The sequence below is a fragment of the Chiloscyllium punctatum genome, unplaced genomic scaffold (assembly GCF_047496795.1).
Source record: "Chiloscyllium punctatum isolate Juve2018m unplaced genomic scaffold, sChiPun1.3 scaffold_864, whole genome shotgun sequence".
In the NCBI taxonomy this organism is placed as follows: Eukaryota; Metazoa; Chordata; class Chondrichthyes; order Orectolobiformes; family Hemiscylliidae; genus Chiloscyllium; species Chiloscyllium punctatum.
The window spans coordinates 1-15,000 of record NW_027310598.1 but is presented as its reverse complement, the minus strand read 5'-3'; positions in this window follow the sequence as shown (position 1 = coordinate 15,000).

Below are 15,000 nucleotides of genomic sequence, written 5' to 3'. Positions count from 1 at the left end.
GTGCTCGTGCCCCCGATTTTGGTAATGTTTGACGTCAATTTTCCAAGGAGGCGAATGCAAGGCTTCAGAGGGACTTTGAGTGTTCGGGGGCGGGGTAGCTCAGCCGGATTTGCCCCGGCGGTTCTGCGGACGGTGTTGACTTCGAGGGCGGACCGGCCCCCGTGTTCAGTCCGAATATCGTGCATTGTTAACGGCGGGAAGTGTTCCAAAAGGGAATGGGATTGAATGTGACTGCTGAAGCCGACTTTGAGACCTGTAACGCGGGTAGCTCAGCCGGATTTGACCCGGCGGTTCTGGCGACGGTCTCGCCTTCGAGGGGGGAGCGCCCCGCGTGTTCAGGCCGAATTTTGTGCATTTCCATCGGCGGGAAGAGGTCCAAACGGGAATGGGATTGAATGTGACTGCTGAAGCCGACATTGAGACCTCTAACGCGGGTAGCTCGGCAGGATTTGACCCGGCGGTTCTGCCGAAGGTCTCACCTTCGAGGGGGGAGCGTCCCGCGTGTTCAGGCCGAATATCGTGCATTGTTAACGGCGGGAAGTGTTCCAAAAGGGAATGGGATTGAATGTGACTGCTGAAGCCGACATTGAGACCTCTAACGCGGGTAGCTCGGCCGGATTTGACCCGGCGGTTCTGGCGACGGTCTCGCCTTCGAGGGGGGAGCGTCCCGCGTGTTCAGGCCGAATTTTGTGCATTTCCATCGGCGGGAAGAGGTCCAAACGGGAATGGGATTGAATGTGACTGCTGAAGCCGACATTGAGACCTCTAACGCGGGTAGCTCGGCCGGATTTGACCCGGCGGTTCTGCCGAAGGTCTCACCTTCGAGGGGGGAGCGTCCCGCGTGTTCAGGCCGAATTTTGTGCATTTCCATCGGCGGGAAGAGGTCCAAACGGGAATGGGATTGAATGTGACTGCTGAAGCCGACATTGAGACCTCTAACGCGGGTAGCTCGGCCGGATTTGACCCGGCGGTTCTGCCGAAGGTCTCACCTTCGAGGGGGGAGCGCCCACCGTGTACAGGCCGATTTTCATGCATTTCCAACCGTGGGAAGGGGTCCGAAAGGGGATGGGGGTGAACGTGACTGCTCAACCCGACTTTGAGACCTGTAACGCGGGTAGCTCAGCCGGATTTGACCCGGCGGTTCTGCCGAAGGTCTCGCCTTCGAGGGGGGAGCGTCCCGCGTGTTCAGGCCGAATTTTGTGCATTTCCATCGGCGGGAAGAGGTCCAAACGGGAATGGGATTGAATGTGACTGCTGAAGCCGACATTGAGACCTCTAACGCGGGTAGCTCGGCCGGATTTGACCCGGCGGTTCTGCCGAAGGTCTCACCTTCGAGGGGGGAGCGTCCCGCCTGTTCAGGCCGAATTTTGTGCATTTCCATCGGCGGGAAGAGGTCCAAACGGGAATGGGATTGAATGTGACTGCTGAAGCCGACATTGAGACCTCTAACGCGGGTAGCTCGGCCGGATTTGACCCGGCGGTTCTGCCGAAGGTCTCACCTTCGAGGGGGGAGCGCCCACCGTGTACAGGCCGATTTTCATGCATTTCCAACCGTGGGAAGGGGTCCGAAAGGGGATGGGGGTGAACGTGACTGCTCAACCCGACTTTGAGACCTGTAACGCGGGTAGCTCAGCCGGATTTGACCCGGCGGTTCTGGCGACGGTCTCGCCTTCGAGGGGGGAGCGTCCCGCGTGTTCAGGCCGAATTTTGTGCATTTCCATCGGCGGGAAGAGGTCCAAACGGGAATGGGATTGAATGTGACTGCTGAAGCCGACATTGAGACCTCTAACGCGGGTAGCTCGGCAGGATTTGACCCGGCGGTTCTGCCGAAGGTCTCACCTTCGAGGGGGGAGCGCCCACCGTGTACAGGCCGATTTTCATGCATTTCCAACCGTGGGAAGGGGGCCGAAAGGGGATGGGGGTGAATGTGACTGCTCAACCCGACTTTGAGGCATCTAACCCGGGTAGCTCAGCCGGGTTTGACCCGGCGGTTCTGCCGACGGCCTCGCCTTCGAGGGGGGAGCGTCCCCCGTGTACAGGCCGATTTTCATGCATTTCGAACCGTGGGAAGTGGCCCAAAAGGGGATGGGAGTGAATGTGACTGCTCAACCCGACTTTGGCGCTTCCGAGCCGGGTAGCTCAGCCGGGTTTGACCCGGCGGTTCTGCCGACGGTCTCGTCTTCGAGGCGGGTGCCTCCCCCGTGTACAGGCCGATTTTCATGCATTTCGTACCGTGGGAAGTGGTCCAAAAGGGAATGGGGGTGGACGTGACTGCTCATACCGACATCGAGACTTGTAAGCCGTGTAGCTCGGCCGGGTTTGATCCGGCGGGTCTGCCGACGGTCTCGTCTTCGAGAGGGGGGCCTCCCCCGTGTACAGGCCGATTTTCGTGCATTTCCAACGGTGGGAAGAGGTTCAAAAGGGGATGGGGGTGAATGTGACTGCTCAACCCGACTCTGAGGCTTCTAACCCGGGTAGCTCGGCCGGGTTTGACCCGGCGGTTCTGCCGTCGGTCTCGCCTTCGAGAGGGGCGCCTCCCCCGTGTACAGGCCGATTTTCGTGCATTTCAAACCGTGGGAAGCGGTCCAAAAGGGGATGGGAGTGAATGTGACTGCTCATACCGACCTTGGCGCTTCCGACCCGGGTAGCTCGGCCGGGTTTGACCCGGCGGTTCTGCCGACGGCCTCGCCTTCGAGGGGGGAGCGTCCCCCGTGTTCAGGCCGAATTTTGTGCATTTCGAACCGTGGGAAGTTGCCCAAAAGTCGATGGGAGTGAATGTGACTGCTCAACCCGACTTTGGCGCTTCCGAGCCGGGTAGCTCAGCCGGGTTTGACCCGGCGGTTCTGCCGACGGTCTCGCCTTCGAGGGCGGACCCTCCCCCGTGTACAGGCCGGTTTTCGTGCATTTCGAACCGTGGGAAGTGATCCAAAAGGGAATGGGGGTGAACGTGACTGCCCAACCCGGCTTTGAGACTTGTAAGCCGGGTAGCTCAGCCGGGTTGGACCCGGCGGTTCTGCCGACGGTCTCGCCTTCGAGGGCGGACCCTCCCCCGTGTACAGGCCGGTTTTCGTGCATTTCGAACCGTGGGAAGTGATCCAAAAGGGAATGGGGGTGAACGTGACTGCCCAACCCGGCTTTGAGACTTGTAAGCCGGGTAGCTCAGCCGGGTTGGACCCGGCGGTTCTGCCGACGGTCTCGACTTCGAGGCGGGTGCCTCCCCCGTGTACAGGCCGATTTTCATGCATTTGCAACGGTGGGAAGTTGCCCAAAAGTCGATGGGAGTGAATGTGACTGCTCAACCCGACTTCGAGACTTGTAAGCCGGGTAGCTCAGCCGGGTTTGACCCGGCGGTTCTGCCGACGGTCTCGCCTTCGAGGGGGGAGCCTCCCCCGTGTACAGGCCGATTTTCGTGCATTTCCAACGGTGGGAACAGGTTCAAAAGGGGATGGGAGTGAATGTGACTGCTCAACCCGACTTTGGCGCTTCCGAGCCGGGTAGCTCAGCCGGGTTTGACCCGGCGGTTCTGCCGACGGTCTCGTCTTCGAGGCGGGTGCCTCCCCCGTGTACAGGCCGATTTTCATGCATTTCGTACCGTGGGAAGTGGTCCAAAAGGGAATGGGGGTGGACGTGACTGCTCATACCGACATTGAGACTTGTAAGCCGTGTAGCTCGGCCGGGTTTGATCCGGCGGGTCTGCCGACGGTCTCGTCTTCGAGGCGGGTGCCTCCCCCGTGTACAGGCCGATTTTCGTGCATTTCGAACCGTGGGAAGTGGTCCAAAAGGGGATGGGGGTGGACGTGACTGCTCAACCCGACTTTGAGGCTTCTAACCCGGATAGCTCAGCCGGGTTTGACCCGGCGGTTCTGCCGACGGTCTCGTCATCGAGGGGGGAGCCTCCCCCGTGTCCAGGCCGATTTTCGTGCATTTCCAACCGTGGGAAGTGGTCCAAAAGGGAATGGGGGTGGACGTGACTGCTCAACCCGGCTTTGAGACTTGTAAGCCGTGTAGCTCAGCCGGGTTTGACCCGGCGGTTCTGCCGACGGTCCCGCCTTCGAGGGCGGACCCTCCCCCGTGTACAGGCCGATTTTCGTGCATTTCCAACGGTGGGAAGAGGTCCAAAAGGGGATGGGAGTGAACGTGACTGCTCAACCCGACTCTGAGGCTTCTAACCCGGGTAGCTCGGCCGGGTTTGACCCGTCGATTCTGCCGATGGTCTCGTTTTGGAGGGGGGAGCCTCCCCCGTGTTCAGTCCGATTTTCGTGCATTTCGAACCGTGGGAAGTGGCCCAAAAGGGGATGGGAGTGAATGTGACTGCTCATACCGACTTTGGCGCTTCCGAGCCTGGTAGCTCAGCCGGGTTTGATCCGGCGGTTCTGCCGACGGTCTCGTCTTCGAGGCGGCTCCCTCCCCCGTGTACAGGCCGATTTACATGCATTTGCAACGGTGGGAAGTTGCCCAAAAGGGGATGGGAGTGAATGTGACTGCTCAACCCGACTTTGGCGCTTCCGAGCCTGGTAGCTCAGCCGGGTTTGACCCGGCGGTTCTGCCGACGGTCTCGTCTTCGAGGCGGCTCCCTCCCCCGTGTACAGGCCGATTTTCGTGCATTTCGAACCGTGGGAAGTGGTCCAAAAGGGAATGGGGGTGGACGTGACTGCTCAACCCGACTCTGAGGCTTCTAACCCGGGTAGCTCGGCCGGGTTTGACCCGTCGATTCAGCCGACGGTTTCGTTTTGGAGGGGGGAGCCTCCCCCGTATACAGGCCGTTTTGCATGCATTTCGAACCGTGGGAAGTGGTCCAAAAGGGAATGGGGGTGGACGTGACTGCTCAACCCGACTTCGAGACTTGTAAGCCGGGTAGCTCAGCCGGGTTTGATCCGGCGGTTCTGCCGACGGTCTCGTCTTCGAGGCGGGTGCCTCCCCCGTGTACAGGCCGATTTTCATGCATTTCCAACGGTGGGAAGAGGTCCAAAAGGGAATGGGGGTGGACGTGACTGCTCAACCCGACTCTGAGGCTTCTAACCCGGATAGCTCAGCCGGGTTTGACCCGGCGGTTCTGCCGACGGTCTCGCCTTCGAGGGGGGAGCCTCCCCCGTGTACAGGCCGATTTTCTTGCATTTCGAACCGTGGGAAGTGGTCTAAAAGTCGATGGGAGTGAACGTGACTACTCAACCCGACTCTGAGGCTTCTAACCCGGGTAGCTCGGCCGGGTTTGACCCGGCGCTTCTGCCGACGGTCTCGTCTTCGAGGCGGGTGCCTCCCCCGTGTACAGGCCGATTTTCATGCATTTGCAACGGTGGGAAGTGGCCCAAAAGGGGATGGGAGTGAATGTGACTGCTCAACCCGACTCTGAGGCTTCTAACCCGGGTAGCTCGGCCGGGTTTGACCCGGCGGTTCTGCCGAAGGTCTCACCTTCGAGGGGGGAGCGCCCACCGTGTACAGGCCGATTTTCATGCATTTCCAACCGTGGGAAGGGGGCCGAAAGGGGATGGGGGTGAATGTGACTGCTCAACCCGACTTTGAGGCATCTAACCCGGGTAGCTCAGCCGGGTTTGACCCGGCGGTTCTGCCGACGGTCTCGTCTTCGAGGCGGCTCCCTCCCCCGTGTACAGGCCGATTTTCATGCATTTGCAACGGTGGGAAGTGGCCCAAAAGGGGATGGGAGTGAATGTGACTGCTCAACCCGACTTTGGCGCTTCCGAGCCGGGTAGCTCAGCCGGGTTTGACCCGGCGGTTCTGCCGACGGTCTCGTCTTCGAGGCGGGTGCCTCCCCCGTGTACAGGCCGATTTTCATGCATTTCGTACCGTGGGAAGTGGTCCAAAAGGGAATGGGGGTGGACGTGACTGCTCATACCGACATCGAGACTTGTAAGCCGTGTAGCTCGGCCGGGTTTGATCCGGCGGGTCTGCCGACGGTCTCGTCTTCGAGAGGGGGGCCTCCCCCGTGTACAGGCCGATTTTCGTGCATTTCCAACGGTGGGAAGAGGTTCATAAGGGGATGGGGGTGAATGTGACTGCTCAACCCGACTCTGAGACTTGTAAGCCGGGTAGCTCAGCCGGGTTTGTTCCGGCGGGTCTGCCGACGGTCTCGTCTTCGAGAGGGGGGCCTCCCCCGTGTACAGGCCGATTTTCGTGCATTTCCAACGGTGGGAACAGGTTCAAAAGGGGATGGGAGTGAATGTGACTGCTCAACCCGACTCTGAGGCTTCTAACCCGGGTAGCTCGGCCGGGTTTGACCCGGCGGTTCTGCCGTCGGTCTCGCCTTCGAGAGGGGGGCCTCCCCCGTGTACAGGCCGATTTCCGTGCATTTCCAACGGTGGGAAGAGGTTCAAAAGGGGATGGGGGTGAATGCGACTGCTCAACCCGACTCTGAGGCTTCTAACCCGGGTAGCCCGGCCGGGTTTGACCCGGCGGGTCTGCCGACGGTCTCGTCTTCGAGGCGGGTGCCTCCCCCGTATACAGGCCGATTTTCATGCATTTCGAACCGTGGGAAGTGGTCCAAAAGGGAATGGGGGTGGACGTGTCTGCTCATACCGACTTTGAGACTTGTAAGCCGGGTAGCTCAGCCGGGTTTGTTCCGGCGGTTCTGCCGACGGTCTCGTCTTCGAGGCGGGTGCCTCCCCCGTGTACAGGCCGATTTTCGTGCATTTGCAACGGTGGGAAGTTGCCCAAAAGTCGATGGGAGTGAATGTGACTGCTCAACCCGACTCTGAGGCTTCTAACCCGGGTAGCTCGGCCGGGTTTGACCCGGCGGTTCTGCCGACGGTCTCGTCTTCGAGGCGGGTGCCTCCCCCGTGTACAGGCCGATTTTCGTGCATTTCGAACCGTGGGAAGTGGTCTAAAAGTCGATGGGAGTGAACGTGACTGCTCAACCCGACTTTGAGACTTGTAAGCCGGGTAGCTCAGCCAGGTTTGACCCGGCGGTTCTGCCGACGGTCTCGCCTTCGAGGGCGGACCCTCCCCCGTGTACAGGCCGGTTTTCGTGCATTTCGAACCGTGGGAAGTGATCCAAAAGGGAATGGGGGTGAACGTGACTGCCCAACCCGGCTTTGAGACTTGTAAGCCGGGTAGCTCAGCCGGGTTGGACCCGGCGGTTCTGCCGACGGTCTCGACTTCGAGGCGGGTGCCTCCCCCGTGTACAGGCCGATTTTCATGCATTTGCAACGGTGGGAAGTTGCCCAAAAGTCGATGGGAGTGAATGTGACTGCTCAACCCGACTTCGAGACTTGTAAGCCGGGTAGCTCAGCCGGGTTTGACCCGGCGGTTCTGCCGACGGTCTCGCCTTCGAGGGGGGAGCCTCCCCCGTGTACAGGCCGATTTTCGTGCATTTCCAACGGTGGGAACAGGTTCAAAAGGGGATGGGAGTGATTGTGACTGCTCAACCCGACTCTAGGGCTTCTAACCCGGGTAGCCCGGCCGGGTTTGACCCGGCGGTTCTGCCGACGGTCTCGTCTTCGAGGCGGGTGCCTCCCCCGTGTACAGGCCGATTTTCGTGCATTTCGAACCGTGGGAAGTGGTCCAAAAGGGAATGGGGGTGGACGTGTCTGCTCATACCGACTTTGAGACTTGTAAGCCGGGTAGCTCAGCCGGGTTTGATCCGGCGGTTCTGCCGACGGTCTCGCCTTCGAGGGGGGAGCCTCCCCCGTGTTCAGTCCGATTTCCATGCATTTCCAACCGTGGGAAGTTGCCCAAAAGGGGATGGGAGTGAATGTGACTGCTCAACCCGACTTTGGCGCTTCCGAGCCGGGTAGCTCAGCCGGGTTTGACCCGGCGGTTCTGCCGACGGTCTCGTCTTCGAGGCGGGTGCCTCCCCCGTGTACAGGCCGATTTTCATGCATTTGGAACCGTGGGAAGTGGTCCAAAAGGGAATGGGGGTGGACGTGACTGCTCATACCGACTTTGAGACTTGTAAGCCGGGTAGCTCAGCCGGGTTTGACCCGGCGGTTCTGCCGACGGTCTCGCCTTCGAGGGGGGAGCCTCCCCCGTGTTCAGTCCGATTTTCGTGCATTTCCCACGGTGGGAAATGGTATCTTTCATTACGGGGACAAGGGTCTGAAGCGGTGAAGTCAGTAACCGGCATAGTTAAGGAAAGGGTTCGAATTTTCTCAACAGTACGAAAAAAGTGAGCAGGGAAGCTAGAGAAGGTGTCAGTGAGTCCCAAACGAGTGAACCGCAAAACTTAGGGAAATGCCCGAAAGCGTTTTAAAGGGTGAAATCGGGAACGAGGAAATGATGGGAAAGTGCCTGAAAGTGCTAAATGAGTAAACAGAAAAACGAAGAAAAATGTTTGAAAAGAAGAAGTGAGTAACCAGGAAAACTTAGAAAAATGTTCAAAACGAAGAAATCAGTAACCAGGAAAACTTAGAAAAATGATCAAAAAGAAGAAATGAGTAACCAGGAAAACTTAGAAAAATGTTTAAAAAGAAGAAATCAGTAACCAGAAAAACTGCGAAAAATGTTTAAAAAGAAGAAATGAGTAACCAGAAAAACTTAGAAAAATGTTTAAAAAGAAGAAATCAGTAACCAGGAAAACTTAGAAAAATGTTTAAAAAGAAGAAATCAGTAACCAGGAAAACTTAGAAAAATGTTTAAAAAGAAGAAATCAGTAACCAGGAAAACTTAGAAAAATGTTATAAAAGAAGAAGTGAGTAACCAGAAAAACTTAGAAAAATGTTTAAAAAGAAGAAATCAGTAACCAGAAAAACTTAGAAAAATGTTTAAAAAGAAGAAATCAGTAACCAGAAAAACTGCGAAAAATGTTTAAAAAGAAGAAATCAGTAACCAGGAAAACTTAGAAAAATGTTTAAAAAGAAGAAATCAGTAACCAGAAAAACTTAGAAAAATGTTTCAAAAGAAGAAGTGAGTAACCAGAAAAACTTAGAAAAATGTTTAAAAAGAAGAAGTGAGTAACCAGAAAAACTTAGAAAAATGTTTAAAAAGAAGAAATCAGTAACCAGGAAAACTTAGAAAAATGTTTAAAAAGAAGAAGTGAGTAACCAGAAAAACTTAGAAAAATGTTTAAAAAGAAGAAATCAGTAACCAGGAAAACTTAGAAAAATGTTTAAAAAGAAGAAATCAGTAACCAGAAAAACTGCGAAAAATGTTTAAAAAGAAGAAATCAGTAACCAGGAAAACTTAGAAAAATGTTTAAAAAGAAGAAATCAGTAACCAGAAAAACTTAGAAAAATGTTTCAAAAGAAGAAGTGAGTAACCAGAAAAACTTAGAAAAATGTTTAAAAAGAAGAAGTGAGTAACCAGAAAAACTTAGAAAAATGTTTAAAAAGAAGAAATCAGTAACCAGAAAAACTTAGAAAAATGTTTAAAAAGAAGAAATCAGTAACCAGAAAAACTGCGAAAAATGTTTAAAAAGAAGAAATCAGTAACCAGGAAAACTTAGAAAAATGTTTAAAAAGAAGAAATCAGTAACCAGAAAAACTGCGAAAAATGTTTAAAAAGAAGAAATCAGTAACCAGAAAAACTTAGAAAAATGTTTAAAAAGAAGAAGTGAGTAACCAGAAAAACTTAGAAAAATGTTTAAAAAGAAGAAATCAGTAACCAGAAAAACGGCGAAAAATGTTTAAAAAGAAGAAATCAGTAACCAGACAAACTGCGAAAAATGTTTAAAAAGAAGAAATCAGTAACCAGAAAAACTTAGAAAAATGTTTAAAAAGAAGAAATCAGTAACCAGAAAAACTTAGAAAAATGTTTCAAAAGAAGAAGTGAGTAACCAGAAAAACTTAGAAAAATGTTTAAAAAGAAGAAGTGAGTAACCAGAAAAACTTAGAAAAATGTTTAAAAAGAAGAAATCAGTAACCAGAAAAACTTAGAAAAATGTTTAAAAAGAAGAAATCAGTAACCAGAAAAACTGCGAAAAATGTTTAAAAAGAAGAAATCAGTAACCAGGAAAACTTAGAAAAATGTTTAAAAAGAAGAAATCAGTAACCAGAAAAACTGCGAAAAATGTTTAAAAAGAAGAAATGAGTAACCAGGAAAACTTAGAAAAATGTTTAAAAAGAAGAAGTGAGTAACCAGAAAAACTTAGAAAAATGTTTAAAAAGAAGAAATCAGTAACCAGACAAACTTAGAAAAATGTTTAAAAAGAAGAAATCATTAACCAGACAAACTGCGAAAAATGTTTAAAAAGAAGAAATCAGTAACCAGAAAAACTTAGAAAAATGTTTAAAAAGAAGAAATCAGTAACCAGAAAAACTTAGAAAAATGTTTAAAAAGAAGAAATCAGTAACCAGGAAAACTTAGAAAAATGTTTAAAAAGAAGAAGTGAGTAACCAGAAAAACTTAGAAAAATGTTTAAAAAGAAGAAATCAGTAACCAGAAAAACGGCGAAAAATGTTTAAAAAGAAGAAATCAGTAACCAGACAAACTGCGAAAAATGTTTAAAAAGAAGAAGTCAGTAACCAGAAAAACTTAGAAAAATGTTTAAAAAGAAGAAATGAGTAACCAGAAAAACTTAGAAAAATGTTTAAAAAGAAGAAATCAGTAACCAGAAAAACTTAGAAAAATGTTTAAAAAGAAGAAGTGAGTAACCAGGAAAACTTAGAAAAATGTTTAAAAAGAAGAAATGAGTAACCAGAAAAACTTAGAAAAATGTTTAAAAAGAAGAAATCAGTAACCAGAAAAACTTAGAAAAATGTTTAAAAAGAAGAAATGAGTAACCAGAAAAACTTAGAAAAATGTTTAAAAAGAAGAAATCAGTAACCAGAAAAACGGCGAAAAATGTTTAAAAAGAAGAAATCAGTAACCAGAAAAACTTAGAAAAATGTTTAAAAAGAAGAAGTGAGTAACCAGAAAAACTTAGAAAAATGTTTAAAAAGAAGAAATCAGTAACCAGAAAAACTTAGAAAAATGTTTAAAAAGAAGAAATCAGTAACCAGAAAAACTTAGAAAAATGTTTAAAAAGAAGAAATGAGTAACCAGAAAAACTTAGAAAAATGTTTAAAAAGAAGAAATCAGTAACCAGAAAAACGGCGAAAAATGTTTAAAAAGAAGAAATCAGTAACCAGAAAAACGGCGAAAAATGTTTAAAAAGAAGAAATCAGTAACCAGACAAACTGCGAAAAATGTTTAAAAAGAAGAAATCAGTAACCAGAAAAACTTAGAAAAATGTTTAAAAAGAAGAAATCAGTAACCAGGAAAACTTGGAAAAAAACACTTAGAAAAATTTTCAGCAAAGTGTGAAAAATATTCTAAGTGTCAGCGGAGGAAAATGCTGCAGCATCGGGAAAGATTCGCAAACTTACACCGAACATGTGCTCCGAAGTGCCGGAGGAATTGGGTGAATTGAGCCCGGCAAATGGCCAGCTGTCGTTTTGTGCCTGCAGCCCGAAAACTTTAACTTTGTCTGTCGCGGAAGTCCGGACCGAGAAAAATCCAAACGGTTTTGACCGGACCGAGTTCCAGACCGATGCAGTCAAATTTGGAATTCAGACCCATTCAGTGCCACTTGTAGTTTTTCCGCAGTGAGGTTGGCGGGGTACCCGGAGATATATGGGAACACGATTTTTAGAACAAAATGGCGGCGCGGGACCGTTCTGAAAGGCATCCGAAAAACGGTTCCACGGGCATAGCACTTTAATGACAGGTATGAGTGCATGCCGGAGAGCTCTTGGAAGTCGAATTTTTGACACTTTGTCAATTTTTTGACAGATTTGACAAACTCTTTCTGTCTGTTCTAAGAGTCAGTCAGAGACTTGTGCGGCGGTCTTTTGACACTATTGGAGGGCGGGCAAACCCCACGTTGACTCCGGCCGTCCCTCCACAGGCGCTCGTGTCCAAAATGAAGGCGAGAGACGCGAGTGGCCTGGTTCCCTTGGGTGTTGCCAAGAAGGCTGCGGGCTGACCGTTGCCTGAGCACTCCCTAAAGCCTCTTGTGATGAGAGCAGACCTCGCCTGCCGCACGACCGGCTCTGGGAGTCGTTGGGCCGCTATTTGTGAATAGTCTGGTCCTCCTCTGCCACCCGGACAAGCGCGATGGCTCTGCCGCCCTGCGGTGCTCGTCACCCAGGTTTGGGGAACACGATACTCGTAACAAAAATAAAAGGCGGCTCGGGACCTGCAGGCGAAAGGGGTCCCGTGGTGCTAAGCACGTCGACTTCGGGTCTCGGTGCAAGCCGGAGAGCTCACGGAAGTCTAAAGTTTTCGGCACGTGGTCGAATCTTTTCAAAGGCTTACCCGGCTCTTTCCGTCCATTCTGAGAGTAAGTCAGAGGCCGGTGCGGAGGTCTCTTGACAATCGGAGGGGGTGGTGGCCCTCCGCAGGCGCTCGTGTCGAAAATGAAGGCGAGAGACGCGAGTGGCCTGGTTCCCCTGGGTGTTGCCAGGAAGGCTGCGGGCTGACCCTTGCCTGAGCACTCCCTAAAGCCTCTTGTGATGAGAGCAGACCTCGCGCGCCGCACGACCGGCTCTGGGAGTCGTTGGGCCGCTATCTGTGAATAGTCGGGTCCTCCTCTGCCACCCGGCCAAGTGCGATGGCTCTGCCGCCCTGCGGTGCTCGTCACGCAGGTATGGGGCACACGATGCTCGTAACAGCAAATAAAGGCGGCTCGGGACCTGCAGGCGAAAGGGGTCCCGTGGTGCTTAGCACGTCGACTTCGGGTCTCGGTGCAAGCCGGAGAGCTCACGGAAGTCTAAAGTTTTCGGCACGTGGTCGAATCTTTTGAAAGGCTTACCCGGCTCTTTCCGTCCATTCTGAGAGTCAGTCAGAGGCCGGTGCGGCGGTCTATTGACGACCGGAGGCTCCCATGGGTGTTGCGATGAGGGTGGAGGGCACAGAACCTTGCCTTAGCACTCCCTAATAAAGCCTCTTGTGAAGAGAGCAGACCTCGCGCGCCGCACGACCGGCTCTGGGAGTCGTTGGGCCGCTATCTGTGAATAGTCGGGTCCTCCTCTGCCACCCGGCCAAGTGCGATGGCTCTGCCGCCCTGCGGTGCTCGTCACGCAGGTATGGGGCACACGATGCTCGTAACAGCAAATAAAGGCGGCTCGGGACCTGCAGGCGAAAGGGGTCCCGTGGTGCTTCGCACGTCGACTTCGGGTCTCGGTGCAAGCCGGAGAGCTCACGGAAGTCTAAAGTTTTCGGCACGTGGTCGAATCTTTTGAAAGGCTTACCCGGCTCTTTCCGTCCATTCTGAGAGTCAGTCAGAGGCCGGTGCGGCGGTCTATTGACGACCGGAGGCTCCCATGGGTGTTGCGATGAGGGTGGAGGGCACAGAACCTTGCCTTAGCACTCCCTAATAAAGCCTCTTGTGAAGAGAGCAGACCTCGCGCGCCGCACGACCGGCTCTGGGAGTCGTTGGGCCGCTATCTGTGAATAGTCGGGTCCTCCTCTGCCACCCGGCCAAGTGCGATGGCTCTGCCGCCCTGCGGTGCTCGTCACGCAGGTATGGGGCACACGATGCTCGTAACAGCAAATAAAGGCGGCTCGGGACCTGCAGGCGAAAGGGGTCCCGTGGTGCTTAGCACGTCGACTTCGGGTCTCGGTGCAAGCCGGAGAGCTCACGGAAGTCTAAAGTTTTCGGCACGTGGTCGAATCTTTTGAAAGGCTTACCCGGCTCTTTCCGTCCATTCTGAGAGTCAGTCAGAGGCCGGTGCGGCGGTCTATTGACGACCGGAGGCTCCCATGGGTGTTGCGATGAGGGTGGAGGGCACAGAACCTTGCCTTAGCACTCCCTAATAAAGCCTCTTGTGAAGAGAGCAGACCTCGCGCGCCGCACGACCGGCTCTGGGAGTCGTTGGGCCGCTATCTGTGAATAGTCGGGTCCTCCTCTGCCACCCGGCCAAGTGCGATGGCTCTGCCGCCCTGCGGTGCTCGTCACGCAGGTATGGGGCACACGATGCTCGTAACAGCAAATAAAGGCGGCTCGGGACCTGCAGGCGAAAGGGGTCCCGTGGTGCTTAGCACGTCGACTTCGGGTCTCGGTGCAAGCCGGAGAGCTCACGGAAGTCTAAAGTTTTCGGCACGTGGTCGAATCTTTTGAAAGGCTTACCCGGCTCTTTCCGTCCATTCTGAGAGTCAGTCAGAGGCCGGTGCGGCGGTCTATTGACGACCGGAGGCTCCCATGGGTGTTGCGATGAGGGTGGAGGGCACAGAACCTTGCCTTAGCACTCCCTAATAAAGCCTCTTGTGAAGAGAGCAGACCTCGCGCGCCGCACGACCGGCTCTGGGAGTCGTTGGGCCGCTATCTGTGAATAGTCTGGTCCTCCTCTGCCACCCGGCTAAGTGCGATGGCTCTGCCGCCCTGCGGTGCTCGTCACCCAGGATTCCAACCCGGACCTGCGAGCGTGGTGCGAGGGGCGACCTCGCTGCGGTCCACACCTCGATCGATCTGGCGCGGACCGTCCGGTGTGGGAGGTCCCTTGGCGGGCCAGCTTTCCTGATAAGGGGCTGGTGCTCCAGGCCGAGTGGTTCTTCCCCGTTCACCCCGGACGCGTCCACCACGAAAAGAAATTAAGAGGAGAGCACGGCAGGGTGGGGAGAGTTGGCACCCCCCTGCCTCCGAATTGTGCGTTCACCCCCGTTGCGAGGTGAAGCCGAGAAGCCGCAGCTTTGCCGAGGCAGTGGTGTGAAATCGAGCGTTTGGGTTGCGAGTCCCGGTAACGTGCTTGCCCGCGCACTGCCCTCGCTCCTGGAGCGAGGCTTTATGTGGGGGGCACTTGCCGTCTCTCCGTTTTCCCTTGCGTGTCGGAATTCCATTTCTCTCAGCACTGTGGTTGCGAGGCGGGGAGAGGAGCCAGGGAGGTGGAGCTCCCACTCTCTCCTCTGAGCTCGCGCGCACACGGCTGGTTTCGGCTGGCGTGTGCTCTCACACCCTTTCATCGGCGAGGGTGAAGCTCCGTCTGACCCGTCGGTACCGGGGTGTCTCGCTTTCGCGGTCAGACGAGAGGCTGAGTTATCTAATAGTTGAACCCGGCGCCAGGTTGACCTCCGAGGGGGGAGGCACGGGCGCCTGTCGGCCGGTGGACAGTCCTTTGGGTTCAGCTACCTGGT